This window comes from Gopherus flavomarginatus, chromosome 9 (genome assembly GCF_025201925.1).
Source record: "Gopherus flavomarginatus isolate rGopFla2 chromosome 9, rGopFla2.mat.asm, whole genome shotgun sequence".
In the NCBI taxonomy this organism is placed as follows: Eukaryota; Metazoa; Chordata; order Testudines; family Testudinidae; genus Gopherus; species Gopherus flavomarginatus.
The window spans coordinates 65,091,835-65,106,462 of NC_066625.1; the positions used below are offsets into that span (position 1 = coordinate 65,091,835).

The 14,628-nt window shown below is 38.2% G+C and overlaps 1 protein-coding gene across 4 annotated transcripts in view; it reads left to right on the plus strand.

Moving 5' to 3' along the window:
- Nucleotides 1–14,628, plus strand: part of MYO1E (myosin IE) — a 160,115-nt gene that overhangs the window by 15,795 nt on the left and 129,692 nt on the right. The window lies entirely within an intron of this gene.

Below are 14,628 nucleotides of genomic sequence, written 5' to 3' on the forward strand. Positions count from 1 at the left end.
TTTCCTCCCGTCGTTCTTCCTGGTGTGTGAGAGAAGTACCTGTTGTATGCTCTTCTCTCTACACCGGACTGCCCCATGGGGTTTTAACACTCGTTAGTCATTAGACACATTCTAGACTAGAACCACAGGGTTTGGAAAGAAGTAAGAGATGGGCCACACCAAAAAAAGCCTCACTCATTTGCTGTAAACTAGGGCTAGTTGAAAATGTTCCTCCACCCCGCCGAAAGATCTGTTTGAAAATAGGTGTTTCCCAGTTTCAACAAAATGAAGTTTTTAAGGGGAAGTACGTGGTTGATTTTTTCCCCCAAAAAAACCCTGAAAACCCCCAAATTGAATTTTTTTTTCTCCCAACCATTTTCCTGATGTTCTTGGGCTTTTTTTTTTTTTTTTTTTTTTTTTACACTTTTGATAAGTTTAAACTTTCTGTTGAAAAGGTCACTTTCCAACAACCACTGCTGTAAACATTAATCTGGGCACTGTATGTGCATACTCTGGCATAGTGATATAGTATTACCCTAGGGTGACCCTATGTCCCGGTTTTATAGGGACAGTCCCAATATTTGGGGTTTTGTCTTATATAGATGAGAAGCACCTCCCACTTCCTGACCCGATTTTTCACATGTGCTGTTTGGTCACCCTATATTACACTGTCTTTTGCTTTAAATTTAAAAATACATAAAGTTAGAAACACAATGGGCTAAATTCATCCTTAATGTTATTCCTTTGAACTCAGAGGTGAATATAGCCCAGTACATTTCTGGTAAATAAAGAAAGTTGTGAATTCCACTGTGGTTTCAGAGAAAGAACATTAGATTTAGTTGTTTGTTGTTCACAATAATTATGTAATGTGTTCCCACACTTTTAACAAAGTAGAACAACTCCAGAACGGGCATAGATATTTTATGAGGATGCCTGACCATAGACTCTGTTTGTTAAGAAACTTACATTTAGCAATTAGCACTTTCACGTTCCTCTTGTGAGGATCCCAAGTCACATGGAATTGCTGCCACAGAGCTGGGCCTTCTAAACAACCTTCTCAAGCAGAATGGAACAATTAGTCACATCTCCCCAAACTACCACTGCTATTTTTATAGCTTTGTCATTGTGCACACAGCTCATCAGAAGATGACACTGTTCCTACCCCAAGAATTTTATAGTCTGAATTAGTCATACTGAGGAAAGATTGGATTCCATCTGATCTCAGATTCTATCCTGCAAAGGTGCTGATGCATATAGAACTTAAGGACCTGTATAACTTTAAACATGTTATTCGTCCCACAAAGTATATCTGAACAGTCCTTTCCTGTCATATATTTTCCCACCCTACTTTGTCCCCATGAGTTTCACATGCCTGTTGCACTATACTCTATCTTGGTGGCAGTCAGAATTGCTTAACATTGTGCCTCTGTTCTCCTTTTTGGATTTATTTTATTTACTGTATCTCAGTGTGATGAAGGGCAAAGAAGCTTTTGGAATGTAGTGACATGACAATGTCGTCACAGATTAGATTGGGTGGGCAAACTTTTTGGCCTGAGGACCACATTGGGGTTGTGCAACTATATGGAGAGCTGGGTAGGGAAGGCTGTGCCTCCCCAAACAGCCTGGCCCCTGCCCCCTATCTGCCCCCTCCCACTTCCTGCCCCCCTCAGAACCCCTAACCCATCCAACCTTCCTGCTCCTTGTCCTCTGACTGCCCCCTCCCAGGACCCCACCCACTATCCAACCCCCCTGCTCCCAGTCCCCTGACTGCCCCAATCGCTATCCACACCCCCACCCCAGACAGCCCCCCCAGGACTCGCACCCCCTATCCAACTGCCCTCTGCTCCCAGGACCCACCCACCCCTAATTGCCCCCTGGGATCCCACCCTCTTATCCAACCCCTCTGCTCCTCACCGCCCTCCTGACCCCTATCCACATCCCCGCATCCTTGGACTCCCACTCCCAACCCTCCCTGTTCCCCATCCCCTGACACCCCCCCCCCCGAACCTCCTCCCCACCCCCTTACCAGCAGCAGGAGCTCGCAGCTGTGACACCCAGCCAGAGCCAGCTTTGTTCCCCACACTGCCCAGCAGGAACAGCAGGCCAGAGCATGGCTCATGCGGTGGGAGGGGGACATCAGGGAAGGGACTGGAGACTAGGCTCCCCATCTGGGAGCTTGGGCTGGGCAGTCCCATGGGCTGGATGTGGCCCATGTATGGATTAGATGGTACTTGCAGTGTTCTTCAGGCTACATCTCTAAACCCATCATTGTCTAGCACTCATGTCTTAGGACAAGTGTCTGGGCCAACTTGTGAGCAAATGGACATAATGACAGGCAGCCAAAAGACTGTGTATGCAGCAGATGTGATTGTTAAGACCAAGATTCTTAGCTAGGAACTTTGAAACAGCTGGCTCCGCTGAATGTCCACTATGAATAAGGAGATGTACCATCACTAAACCAGCTGAGTTGGATTAACTGTGGGGAAAAAACAAACAACTATTGGTTCTGCAGCTAAATGTGTTAAATGGTAGGTATTAATTACAAAGAAGTCTCCTGCTGAATAGCAATAGTTTGTATTTGATGCCAAAGTATTCCAACTAATTATTTCAGTTACCTGTGGAGTGGAATGTTGTAACATTACTCATTAGTTTAGGATAGGAAGTGAAAAAGAATTATATATCCTGGGAGAATGGGCCACATCCTGTAACCCCTGACTCCGAAACATTTAACTGATTTGGCAAAAAAGAAAACAACTACAACAACAAATTATTTCTGAAATGCAGTGGGCAAAAACCCTTGACTTATGAATTCTAAAGTGTTATTTTCCAAGGATTCACTCTGAAACTTGTTCTGATTTTAAGATTTAGTTTGTGCAAGGCATGGGATCGTAATAATCAATTTCTGAAGATTTAAGTGGAAAATGTGAGTGTGCAAGGAACATAAGATTGGGCTGTTAGTTTGCAACACATTTTAAAGGACATCCACTTTGATTTAGTTTAAACCCGTTTTATACAAGATGCATGAGAGGTCTTAAGATGATATTAGGCTAGCAATCAGCAGAGATAACTAATGCAAGGTTTTACTATAGCACTGAACTGAGTCATCTAGATTCCAATAGCCACCTGCAGTTCACATAGTATTAACATGGGTAAATATGTTCTTTAAAAAAGATCACAAGATGAAGCTTGTTCTGTTAATTTAATAATGATTGGAGACACATTTTCATAAAAAATGTTGAAAGGACTTTTCATCGGAATACCTGTTTTGACTAACTGTGAATATTCTGCTACTTTCATGAAGAAAGTTATTGTACTTCTCATTTCAGTTGTTAATTCCTTTCTGAATATTGTTTTAGTTGCCTTATTAATTTTGATGACAGCACTTTGACACTTACATAACAAAGGGTGTTATTATAAAGGTTAAATGTCTTAGAAATTGAAAAATTAGATTTCAGCAGCTAACCATATTCAGTATTTCAACATTCTTACAGATCAGAGTTCTAATGAATGCTTATTTCAGTTAGAGGATCTGTCATTTTGAAAGACTGTTACATGACCCATGTAGGTCTCAAAACAAATTTAACATTTATTACTTTTCATATATTACATCCTGGGTAAAATTGTCATGATAAAAGGATGAACTTACTGTTGGTAGTAGCATTCAAAAATTTTTTTTAGATTTCTCCACTGGAAAATTGAGAAACTTTACTGAAGAACCCTGTAGCCACTAAAAACTGATCAATCCTGTATTTCTAACAGTGTCATTTCTACGCTTTGTTACAAACTCCATTGGTTACCTGCAAAGAATGGATGCCATATATCATTGGTGTATATTGTTGCTTTAACATTCTATTGATTTACATACAGCCAGCCAGCACCGTAACTAGGGATTTTTTCACCTGAGGCGAGGGATAGGGGTGGCACATCTGGCTCTTCGGTGGCAGGTCCTTCCTTCTGAGAGGAACCCGCTGCCGAATTGCTGCCATTCTTCGGCAGCAGGTCCTTCCCTCTGAGAGGGACTGAGGGACCCGCTGCCGAATTTCTGCCCTAGAGCCAGACGTGCCGCCCCTCTCCCTTGCTAATGACCAGTGGCAGTTCAGTGGCGGGTCCCTCAGTCCCTCTTGGAGGGAAGGACTTGCCACCAAAGGAGAGACTTTCTGCGCCCCTCACCTTCTGCACTTGAGGCAAGTGCCTCACTCACCTTGCCCTCGTTACGGCACTGCAGCCAGTGTCTGAAAAGACTCATTTCCTGTGTAACGGCCACTATGCCAATAATTTAGACTATGCAGCCAACATGTAGTTTATATATTAAATATGCCTAGCTCTGTTTCCAGATCTTAAATGGATCCCTCCTCCCTTCTCTGTCTTGAATTTTAGTCTTTAGGGGGGAAAAAAAGCATTTGTTATATAGTTAATTTAGTAGTAATAAATGGCATTTTCATAAAGTACCTTGATTTAGACCATGGCAATACATTTTTCCTCATACATTTAATACCTGCTTTTGTTCCTGCAGTTTATATGTATATATAAAAACATTGGGCATATCCCATTCTTGTCATATGTATTCATCATACTTTTAAGTTATCTTAAAAATTAGAGAAAAGATCTCAGTCCTGTGCACGTCCTTAAAGAGATCACCATATCTCCGTATGTAGATGGAGGAGATTGTCTGCATCCCTTCTTTTCATCCTCAAAATGTGAAAGGTCTTGATTTTAAGATGGATGACCATTATTTTTACTTTTGCTCTAACTTTTTGCGGCTTGTTTTTCCCCCCCCCCCCCCCCATTAATTTCAGTGGACTTGGTTAAGTCTCTTGATGAGGCTACAATATTTGCTATACATCAGTGGATGTTATTTTCAACTGCATTTTTGTACCTTGTAAAATTTGTTGTAGAACTTAATTTGATTTAGAACCAGAAATGATAATGCTAGGAGTGTCAGTGGAAATTGGTGGCCCTGAATTTCTTTTCTCATACTTTGCTGTTGAACCATTGGAAAGGTGTGTGTTTAAGTGTGAAGTGTAAAGAACCAATATGGCCTCTCACTACTTTTTCTCCTACCCAAAAAAAACTAACAAGTTTTCCCCCATAGAAATGTTTGAAATTGTTGTAGTCTAAATAGCCTGTGATTTGTGAAGTTAGTAATTTTTAAAAATTATTAGATCAGTGGAGCATGACTTTTAAAAACTTATTTCCAAATAGCACCTGTCTGTTTTGTCAGGTGTTTTTTTTTTTTTTGACTTGGGTAAAATCAGTGTGAGTTCCCAACTACGAGGAGTGGTAGTTTTAAGATTGTCTACATTCAGATCAAAGCCACTTTAAAAGTTTTAGCACTGTTTTCCTGAAGCCCTGAAAGGGGATTTTCCCTGTCCTCTCCCCCTCACAATTACTTTGCAAGCCAATTTGTCTGTAGACAATCCACACACGATTTTTACTTCTTAGAAAACTTGTAGGCTACTCTACATTTATAACAGCTACTTAAGTGTTAATTAAAAAAATTAACAGTGTGCTGAAACTTAAAATCACATTCCCCAGGCGCTATATTAAATTCCTATAAGTTTTCATAACTGTTTATTTTGCTATTGTGATATTTATAGACAAAGGTGAATGAGGTTTTTTATTTGTAGTCTTGCTAATTGTATGTCCTTCTTTGTAATGAAATGCCGCCAGAATGCACAGGGCCTGGTCCTATAAGGTGCTGAGATTTCAATTACAGCTGAGATACCTCAGTATCCCTCATGAAGCACTCAGCACCTTTTAAGGATCTTGAACTTGTTTTACTTAGTGTTAAAAAGCAGTCCTGCTGCTCTTTCCCCACGTAATGTTATGAAACATTCCAAGAAACTGATGATGAATGAGATGTTACAAGTCTGAATTCAAGACAAGTGTATTGGGATGTTTATTGCAGATATTTCTTGCCCAGATCTGTTTTATCAAGTTAGGGTATACTGTATTTTAAACATCTCGAACAGCAATAAGAGTTCATTGACATTCTTTGCTATCATTTCTTTTTATGACAAAAAGGCTACAGAAATTGTTAGTAGTTCATTCAGTGGGGGAGAGACCCAGTCTTGCAAAACCTTATTCATCTGAATGGTGCTCACAGGCAGATCCATTGACCCTACTCTGATTCAATTCTCTTGATTTGTTTTGCCAACTTTGTTTTAAAATTTTTCATTCAAAATGAAGTAAAACCTCAGGAAATTCATCTGCAACTGTGAAGTTTGCATGGCTTCATCACAAGAGCTTGAAGTGGGCCAGCAAAGTTCTCAACAAAACCGGCTGAGGTATGTTTGCAATAAAATGTCTAGACCTGGTCTGCGTAGTGCAACAAAACTGGCCTGCTTAATCACAATGCAGAGACTTCCATAGCCTGGCCAGGTTTGGGGGTCAGATACAGAGCCTGTTGACTCGTGCTTGGAAAAAAAAGTCTTTTTGAATTAATAATGCTATGTTTCAACCCTCACTTGCAGTAGTGCCATAGTCTTAAACAGCTTTAAATGAAAGATTGTTCCCATGAGTTTGGTAAACTGGATTTGGCTCTATATAATCAGAGTCTAACATTTGACATTCACAGGCAGATGTAGTGCAATTTTAACTAAAATTAAATTTCTATATTTAAGAAATACAAACCCAAAGACTTCGTTTGCCTCCCCAGGCAGTTTCTACTGTAGATTATTTCTGCTGAAGTTAGTGTATCACTTGTTTGTTACCTGGTGTCTGCATGTGAGGTTTTCCCAAAGAAAACTGACAGGATAAATGTTGATTTTCTCTGGTTCCAGGATTTGTAAATGATTCTAGATAAAAAGCAAGTTCGCTCATGTCAAATGAAAATGTGTGTTCATATACTGCCATTCTGAAACCAACATTGCAGTGCTAATCATTTTGTCCTACTGTAGGTGTCAGAATTTGCCTTTCCTTTTGGCATTGCTGTCATTCTCCTTTCCTCTATTCTCCCCCCCCCACTTCTTAACATAGATGTGAGTGGAGTGGTTTGGATTTTAAAAAAGTAAGAAAACACTTTCTGTACAGAGATTGAATTATACTTAGTGGCAATAGAGGTAAATACATGGGGCCTAATCCTGAAAGGTGCCGAGAATGTCCTGAATGGTGTTGAGTGCCTTCATCCTCCATGGAAGTCAGTGGGTGGGAAAAATCTCAATGAGCCTTTGAAGGTGCTTGGTACTTTGCAGGAGTGGGCCCTAAAATAGCTAATATATGAAGCAAATTGTGATCTTGTTCCATACATTTCTCCCTTTCCTATAGTATATTTTGCCTGTAAATTTCTGCTTTTGTACTTGAAGGGTGCTTTTTTGACTATAGACAGTAGCATTAGCCATAACCTTGTCCTCTGCCAAATGTGGAATAGTAGAGTAGAATAACAGCATGTGCTTTGCATTATGTGAACTCTGTGTCTAGAGGTGCATGCATGGATGGAAAAATTTCCTAGCTACATGGTGTTCATGTCTGGCTGATATACAAGACTAAAGTACAGTAGTGTATTCAACAGCAAAACTAATGATTTGTAAGGCATGTGTGGGTTTTGTTTGTGTGTGTTCTCTCATACAGGTTGTACGTACTTTCCCCCTTGTGTAATTTTTTTCTTCACATCAGCTTTTATAAATGCTTTTTAGATACATTGTGTGTTATGCATCAGTTTCTTTTAAAAGTGGAGGTTCACTTTCAAACAATGCACATAGAATGTTATGGTTGTATTTGCATTTATAATTGCCACAACTGTACATACAAGTCAGGAATTGCACATGCAATTTGGACATGTCATCTGTGTGTAGTTTTTGCACACTTCGTACAGAGGTCTCTGCCCTTTAGTTTTTTTCATATGTCTAGTCTGCTAAATATTACATTTTTACTGATGCAGAAGGAAGTAGAGCAAAAATGTCAATGAATTGTTTGCGGTTATTCGTTCCACAGATTTATCTTGATTAATTGAGAGGATAATTTGCAGCAGTGCTATACCATTGGTTATGCAGAAAATCTGATTTAAATAAGCTCCCCTGAAGCAAAAAGATTGTATAGTAAAATGTCAAGGCAAGATAATCATCTGCTCCCATATAAATAATAATATCCCCACAGGAAACAATTTGTTGCCCAGCTCTTAACAGAAGTTTTAGTAAAATAAATTGCACTGAGAATGCATTTTCTTGCAGAAATATAATTTCAGCTATTTTCCCTAGAATTAAAAATGGACTGTAAAAATGATAAAGGCCAGTGTTGTACTTTGGTATTGTCTATCCCCAAGCAAAAAGAATCAGGAGTACTTTAAAATAAATGCATATATATATAGGCTTGGCAGAATTTGATTTTTTTATGTATATGATAAATGATTATTTAAGCTTTAAAAGATTGATTTAAATTTCACTGTTTTGAAAAATTATGGGGGAGGTTTCAGATTTAATGAGTGGACACTGATTCAAAAAGTTAAAGCTTTACAGCTATTAAAATGCAAATAGTTGACCTAACATGTCAAACTATACAAAGTAAATGTCCTTAAATCAAACTCTAGTAAGTTCTGAAGCAGCATTTCTCACTTTCCTATCTGTAAATTTTGATTATCAATGGAAATAGTTTTCCTTTGTTTGTGGGTATATGGTGAAATTGACATTGCTCATTTACCAGTAAAAATCCAATCCTTTCAAGTCAACTTTTGTACAAGAATTGTGAACAGATTTCCTTAAATCTTCAATATTGTAGCAAATTGTCATGTAGTAAAATATGGATGTGACACTGCTGTATGTTTATGTAAGGAATATGTATGTATATTTAAATTTACAAGGTTAATCCAGTGCAGCAACAATTTTTTTTGCATCAGCTAACCATAATTACAATCCTAATCATTGCATTTGGCAGAAAAACCTATGGGGGCAGGGAAGTCTGCTGGAAACAGTGTTATGTTAACTTCGTAGAGTTTTCTTCTCTCATCAGGGAGAAAGGGTTTCTGGCTTTCACATCTTGCTTTGCATATGACCATGGATAATTAGGGATGACCTTACTGAACTTAAATGGAAATATCCTTACTTGGATGGATTTTCAGCTGGTGTCAATCAGTATAGCTTTGTTGAACTCAGTAGTGGCAACTTAAATGGAACTATACTAATTTATATCAGCCTATGATCCGGTCCACTGTATCAGCCTATTTAACCATAAGCTATGGCTTCATTGTTTTTACCTCTCACCTTGCATTCTGGTTGCTACCACACTGGTATTTAAGTGAAACATGTGGCTTTAAAATCAGTCTGAAGCCATAGAGAAGGAAAACCAAAGTAGTAATTCTCAGAACTGAGGAGAGTGTATTTACTTTACAGAAATAAGTATTTGGAAAATACTCCAGATCCTCTACAAACACAGACAAATCAACAGGCTATGGCTTTGGCAGATAGAATGTTATCTTATCTTATAGCTAACTTTCCAAATGGAACCATTTCAGCTCATTGGAATAGCCAATTAAAGTCTCATTTTGAAATGCATAATACAGAATGTGGTTATTGGAGCTTAGGCTTTATGAATAGAACTAAATCTTTTAGAAAAAATCATATTAAGGTACTCTTTAAAATGATGTAACCTAAATAGAGCCTAAATAACCTTTTCTTCGTATTTTAAAGCTTTTAGGGGGAGATTTTCAAAGGCAAAAAGGAGAACATCTAAATCCCATTGAAATCCTTTGGGCTTTGGGTGTGCAACTGTCCTTTGTGCCTCTGAAAGTCTCCCCTTGTCTACAATGATGTTCTCATTCTGTAGGCTTGTAATGTCAGTTACACATCTGTGGCTCTAGATTCCTAGAGCAATTCTGCATTACAGGGGGGGAAAATGCCATTTAAGTATTGTACAGAACAATTACACATGAAAGCTATGTTAAAAGAACATTGAGGTTGCCAAGTTAAGCATTCAGAAATAAGAAAATGACAGAATTAAGTTTGCACAGACAACCTTAATTCAGCTCTCATGTGCATATGCATTATGATAGTCTTTGATTACATGATCACCTAATCTTTCCACAAGACCAGAATGGATGGAATCACTTCCTATTAAGTGATTCAACATTGTTTTATTGTTCAGTGTGGTGCCATGCCTTATATACTGCACATGAGTCAATCCCTGCTCTAAAAAGACAGAATTATTATTTTCCTTACAGGATTTTCTATGACATTTATCACCCTAGTAGCTGAGTGCTTCACAAATATTAATGAAGTCATTTTTATAACACCTTGTGAGATGAGAGAGGCTGGTATTACCCCCATTTTATAGATGGAGAACCAAGGCACAGAGGGAACAGCACTTCTGAAAATCAGATCCCAGGATATCAAGTCAACCACCCAAAAAAATGAGGAAAACAATTAGTGACCAGCGTTAAGTTTGGTTTAAGTGACTTGCCTCATATCAAATAGGAACTCTGATAGAAATCATCTAGTTCTGCAGTGCAGCATTCCACTGCCTTAATCATAAGACCATCCTTTCTCTAAACGCAGTTCCCTGTCTCATTTACTACACACTTTACACTATATGGACTAAATGAGTCAGGGATTCCATAGACAGTTTAATACAATTCTAATCCCCTAACCCCAGGTCCATCCAGTACACTGAATGAGGCAGGGGTCATGTGGATAAAGGATATGTGATTAAGATACAGTCTTTAATTACTTAATGCATATATTCCAAAGGGAGCTGTATTAAGATTGCACAGGCAATCTTAATTCTGGCATTTTCTAATTTGACTGATGGATTTTCACAGGGATGGCAAAAGGCACATTTGACACACAGGCTGCCCCCCTACCTGCTCCAAAGCCTGGGAATACTAGAACTTCTAATAGACAAGGGTGTCAGGCAACCTTATTAATAAATGGTGCTACCAGTTCTACCTGTAATATAGTGAAGCCTCCAACTATTATGTGCAAATGAAAAATCTGTTAAGCAAAAATTGTTTAATTCTTTAAAAAAATTGTTGAAATGTGAAAAAATGTCTCAGTTCTCTGCAAAGTCCAGATAAATCATTGTGCTCAGAGTTAGTCTGAATTTACACTTGAATAGTTGTAATAACTTAGCTCTTGTCATCTGAAGATCTCTAAATGGTTTACAAAGGTGGGTATGTATCATTACCCCCTTTTCACAGATTAGGGAATGTGAGGCACAGAGAGGTTAAGTGATTTGCCTGAGGTCACAAAGCAAGTGGCAGAGCTGAGAATGGAACTAAGGTTAGTAGCAAGAGGAACATAGGCTAACAAGGGCAACCATCCAGATGAGAGCACAATTGCTAAAAGTAGTGATACTACTTGTTGGAAAGTGCATAAAACCAAAAAATTGCTTGGTAAATTTATAAATGGCTGTTCCTTGAAGTGTACTAATTGAATGTAAATCTTCCGGAGTGGTGCAGAGGGACCATATATTAACTAAGAGCTTGTCTGCATGGTGCAGTGTGCATTAGAGTATGAATTCTAAAGTGCACCAGTGTATAACACTGTCTCCTATTGGTGCTATTAGAAGCAGGTTCAAGTTAGAGCAGCACCACAGCTGCTATAATTTGCACCAGGATCAGGAGTGGCACCCTACAGCTCACGGGATCAAGAGAGTGCAAAGATTGCCATTTTCCCCACTCCATTAAGGCTCCATGCTGAGTGGAGGTCAGCCAGACCCAAGGATTGGGGCCTTAGTGATCATAAAATTGGCACGTTATGCAGAGCTCATTGTAGGCACATGTAAAAGTGGTTATTTTCACCTAGTTTCTCACTGGCAAAATTGGAAAGGGATGATTTAAGCAAAACTGTGCGTCTCCAGAAGTTATTTTGATGTTTGGTTCAGCAGACTGAAGTCTAAATGAGACATTTTGGCATCCTGTATGTAGGATTTACAGCCTTAATGATTAGCTGCACACATTCCTACACAGGAAGTGTGAGGGCAGCTTTTGTAGCCAGCTCAGAGTCATTCGCTGAATCACCTTAGTCAGCTGAGCTCAAATCTATAAATTGTTTGCTACTGTCACACTTAAATTAACCACAAGGATCTAAACCCTGTTCATGTCAGAACTGTACAGCCTCATTTATGACAGTAAAAAGCATGGGCTCTCCATTTTGGCCCATGTTCTTCACACTCAGAGTTAAATCTTACAAGTGTCTCTTATTATGAAGAAATAGTACACGTTGCCAGATCTTTGAGCCAGCACCTTTACACGTTAACTATTTGAACGTTGAGATTCCACTTTATTCATGAAACTTGAGATTCTATGCAGTTTGGCAATGCTATTGTTGTTTATTCTTTTTTGCAATTAATGTCAACCTCCATGCCTTTTCTGAGTTGCATCTTACTATAAGCAGAAATATAGGAAAAAAAGTCAACCTCCATGCCTTTTCTGAGTTGCATCTTACTATAAGCAGAAATATAGGAAAAAAAGGAGATTAGGATTGTTTTGTTATCAATAATTTGTTTTTTACAATGCCAAGCAACAGATTATTTTTTACTTGGATAACAATTTATAGAAAGTATCAGTGCTTCTGATATTTGCATTGACAGTACCTCACAATATAATATTTTTACCTTAACACTAATATAAGAAGTCTCATCCCTCCCTGTACTAATAACTATGCTATGATGTAGATAAATATTGCTGACAAATTTTAAATCACATAAAAGTAGTTTGCTGGCTTACAAAGTCTGTTAGTTTTATACTTGCATACTCAAGAAATTAACAGATGTTTTGGTATGAAATTACCACCACCATTTTTCCGTAATATTCCATAGCAAAAATTGACCTATAATTTTCATGCTCTGTATTCTTCCTGAATGTTTCACAGCATTAATATTCCATTAGTTTTGGGATCTTTGAGCTATAATGGTTCTTTTATTATCTTATGGACACATTTACCTACAATAATCCCTCTCTTTCTGCCCATCAAATGGTAGATTTAAGATGAGGTGGAAAATATTTTGACATTTCATCCATAAACTAGAAGCCATGTGATCCTTTCACTATGAACCCAATGAAAAATAAGGTACATTTCTAGAAACCTAATCTCAAAAGCTATTTTGTGGTACTTAAGGTGACATTAGTATGTGAATATCTTTGAATCATTCTTCTCCCTGAAAAACTAAAACTGTAAGTGTAGATTTCATGTGTGTAATAAAAACCTGCACTCTGAAATAAGTCTTTTTAGTGCACATCTGCTGAAGGGGAAAAATTGTGCAATAAAAGTATACAAGAATGATTTATAGAAACATTTAGAAAGGTCTTTCACTAGAAAGATCCCCCTCCAAAATCACAGGAGCTTTATTTTTGTTAATTATAGCACAGTCAACTTGATTTTGTTCATGGAAAAATGCAGAGTAAGAATTTCAAAACTACTTATCCTCCCTTGCTTTTTAAACCCTTGATTTTCCACATACTGGCTACTACACACTCGAGACCTGAATTATAAAACAGTTCTGCACAATTTGTAAGCTTCCTGTGGGTTTATTTCCCAGGAGATTGCTTTAGGCATTGTTTCTTCAGATAAATGTCTTGGTTTTGCTATTTGCTAGCTTCCTTTCTATTTGGACACGAATCAGAATTTTTAAGTTAATCAGACAGCCTTGGATAACTAGAGATGGGGATAAATTGCAAGACGTGCAAATTACTCAAGAATATAATCCACCAATGAATGAGACCCTATATTAGTATGGGCTCCATAGTCTTAGTGTGTTGATCTTTTTCTTAATGATACAATTTAGATACTGTAAAAGCAGCAAAGAGTCCTGTGGCACCTTATAGACTAACAGACGTCTTGGAGCATGAGCTTTCGTGGGTGAATACCCACTTCGTCAGATGCTGACATGCATCTGACGAAGTGGGTATTCACCCACGAAAGCTCATGCTCCAAGACGTCTGTTAGTCTATAAGGTGCCACAGGACTCTTTGCTGCTTTTACAGATTCAGACTAACACGGCTACCCCTCCTGATAATTTAGATACTGTCTTCACAACAATAATTTGTTATGGACTAATCCTCACCTAGGGAAAACTTCCTTTGAAGTATAGGTTTGCTACAATCAGAATTAAAGTTTTGCATATTGCAATATATTTAAACAATTTCACTATCTGTACATAACATTTCTGCAGAATATAAGCAACACTGGTGTAAAAAATGGTACTCCATAAATTTTTATTGCTTTGAGTATCTTTTCCCTAAAACAGGCCTACTTACTCGACTAACCATTAAAATATAGTAGTCCCTCTGGGCTCAGTCCAGAAAACACCACCAGGCATAAACCAATGAAACCATTCGATGTCTTCCCATTGACTTCAGCAGGCGTAGGATTGTGCCTTATGCCTTGTTGTGTTTCCAGGATTGGGCTATATTGTGGTGACTCCAGAGCAGTTTTTAAAAAATTGAAATGTGGAGACAGTGAGCACATAATGCAGTATGTACTTGTTACTGCTATTAAAATCTTACTCAATAAATATTTGTAGTATTTGAAGACTAAAAACAAAAACATAACATAAATCAATCCAGCAAAGGAAACCTAGTTTCATGAATGCTAATTGTGAAAGTTTAAAAAAGTGAAAATTTAAACAGTAGGCTTGGGGGGCGAGGGGGGAGGGAAGACTGCAGCACTAAATGTAATTTAGAATTGTGGCTGGTAAATTGGTACTTTGCTGATCAAGTTA